Source organism: Pterocles gutturalis, unplaced genomic scaffold (assembly GCF_000699245.1).
Source record: "Pterocles gutturalis isolate BGI_N339 unplaced genomic scaffold, ASM69924v1 scaffold38887, whole genome shotgun sequence".
Lineage (NCBI taxonomy): Eukaryota > Metazoa > Chordata > Aves > Pterocliformes > Pteroclidae > Pterocles > Pterocles gutturalis.
Genome location: NW_010109136.1, coordinates 69,737 through 72,884, shown reverse-complemented (window position 1 = coordinate 72,884; position 3,148 = coordinate 69,737).

Here is a 3,148-nt window from a genome sequence, read left to right as displayed (position 1 = left end):
CCACGTGTTTGCGCTGTAGTAAAGTCCTTCACATCCCGCTGGTCCCCCCGCGGAGGGTCTGGTTTCATGCTGGTTCACACACAGCTTCCTCTACCCTTGAGGAGCTGTCTCCTGCTGTGTTAACTGTTATGGACGGCTCCTGTTCCGCTGTGTAAAATAAGTGAGCTGACAAAAACGCCGGTGAAGTCGGTGTTGAGAAAGACGCCATGTGAAACTATTCATAAATAGCCTCGTTTGCGTTCAGTTTGTCTGTGTCTCAAAGGGTCTGATCAACAGAGACCATCACCCACAGATAGTCCAGATGCCTGAGGCACTATATAAACAATAAAGTATTGTCACTTGACCCTCACGCACGTTGCCCGTATCTTCAAAGTCAGCGTTAAGGGAGGCATTGCGCTGTCTTCAGTACTGAGCCTTGGGTAAAGTTTTTTCTGTGCTGATATTTGTGTATCTTCATAACTACTGTTTAGTTTCAGCCAGAAGTTAAAGGGATGGCAATTTTCCTCCTCTTGTGTATTGCTTGATTTTAAAGACTTAACATTTCTGAGGAAGTAATTAATGCGTATGTAATCTATTCTAACTAACAAAAAGAGATTTTAAAAATATTGTTACCGTTATTAATGTTAATCACATGCTAGTTGTAAGTTGTGAGTATTGCGGTTAAACATAATTTGGTGCATGACTTCCCAAGAGTTAGAAGTTTCTGCGTAGGTTGTTTTCCTTATTTTGTAAGATAGGGATTGCCCATCTCCATCTCTTCCTCTTTCTCACTCCCACTTTCTCCACTCCCTGTTCTTTAAGTACTTTGACAGCTTAAACCACTTGTGTGTTGGATCGATTATTTCATGTTGACTGAAATACTAATTATAGGGCTTTCTCCTTTTTCATCCCTAATCCCTGAAAATCAAGGGTGGAGTTTGATTTTTGTATAGCAAAAAGATCACGCTTGTTAATATTTATTGGCTGTCTTACAGTCATCATTACGTATTATGAAAAATGCTCTTCCATTTGGACCACTTTGCTTTTTATTTTAAGATGCCTGTTGTAATTTGTTCCCTGTTTACCTATATTCTGCTTTGTCTTTTTTTGAACCACTTCTTCCTGGTCTACATTATGAAGGTTTTGTACTTGACGCTTTCTGTGTTCTTATGTTGTCATTAGTGCAACAGTTAGTGTTACTGCTAAGAGGCTGCTTTAGTTGGTGCTTCAGTGGAAGAGGATACAGAAGCTCATACTTTTTGCATGCAATTTTTCAGATTACCTGCAGGCAGAAAGATAAATTGGATTATTTCAAATTATTTGTAATCTTGAAGATTAAAAAGTATGTAGAAAATAGATATGAGATTGTATGTAGCCTTTGGGTTGGATCTGTCACACATAATAAGCAGGCCCTGTGACTTTAAAGTAGATGGACAGAATGTTTTTTTTTTTTTGTGTTCCTAACTTTTCTTCCATTCGTAAACTCAGTTCTTCTTCAGTCTAAATGTTTTTTGTAATTCTCATCGCATGTAGAGCTCATCTTGAACAGTTTATTTTTGTCTTACAAGAACAGTTCCATGCTAGGAACTTGGGCATGACATTATAGGGTACCATCACTTCAGGGTTATAGGCTGATGAACACATTGCATGAGTTTTTCCTTATTTTCTGTCAATTCAAGTTCTACTTAAAATTGGAGAGAATCAGAGGGAAAAGAAACAAACCACTCTCATTCCCATTTCCCACAAGTCCGGTTGGCTTGTCAGCTGCCTGCACTTCTGTCACCCTGCGTAGTCACCCTGCGTAGTCACCTGACACATTCATTTCACCTTCTGCTACCTGCAGTTTTGCTCGTGTAGGATGTGTACAGAAATAGAGCCGGGAGAGTGTTGTTAGAATTCTTTGGAAGATATGCAAACAATAGAATTTTGATGGAAAATCTTTTCCCAGCACTTCTGGAAGATAGAGTGTTTAAAAGGAAAGTAATCAATCAATACTAGTCTGTTGGCCATGAAGTTTTAAACTTCTGCTATAAGGAATACTTTTATTTAATATTGAGAACCTAGGAGTCTCCTGTGTCCAGGATGAGAAGTTTGGAATGCTGAAAAACAAGACGAAAACTGGAACAACTTCCTAAGAAGCTTAAAGAAAAAAAAAAATTACCTCTGTATGAAGATTTCTCTACAACTTTTGCCCAAAAAAATTGATTATTTTTTTTTTTTTAAGTGGAGGAATCTTTGGCATCGTGACCTAACTTGTTCCTACCAATCACTTCATACATTTTGGAGAACAAGCACAACAATAGAAAAAGATGACGAATTCTGAATCTTACTTGAACCATCTGGTAGTCGATGTAGTGATAACTAGATTTCTTAAGTTGGCAAAATAAACTTTTTATTTATTCAGGCTTGTCAGCTTGCAGTATAGTATTTTGGTAACTGGGTCTTAACATTTTTGTTAAATTTTCTGCTTTTTGGAGTCACTGAATTTCTTTGTTCTGAGCGATATTATAGGGTTGTTTGAGGCATGTTGTTTAATGCCACAGTAATCTAACTGGAAATAAGCCAATAGCAGTCTTCCATATGCTCTGAAGTACAGGATACGTTGTCCGTCTTTCACACAAACACGTGGAATGGGCATAAGTGAATTCTTCGACTCTTCCCCCAAGAAGAGCAAAACTTTAGGCTGGCTATTGTCTTCTGTGCCAGATGTGCCCCAGAGTCAATGTGGTTGCGGTGCTTAAATGAAATTTTCTAAGAGAGGAGCTTTCTGCAGTGAGTTCGTTATTTCTTTTTTTAGTACAATACTGTCTCTGTTAACGTTTTGTAAACTTTGTGTCGGGGTCTCTATAGGGCTTAGCTGAAGATATCTTAATTTTTTTGTCAAATAATTTGGTGTGATAAAGGGGTGTATAGCACACATTCTGCAGTCGGATGACCTTAACGCTGTGGAAACTTGGAATTCCCAGTTTCGTTATGTATGAGTGCTTGCACTCTCTGCTTGAAGGGAGGAAAAGTTGGTGCTTTTTATGTGGATATATTTCACCAAAAGAAGATATCAAAAATAATACTGAACTGTGCTGTGTTCACCATAAAAACAAATGCCTGCAGTCTATGACAAAGTATGGTTTTAGACTGCATTGCTAGATGTGTCTTTATATTATAAACAGGG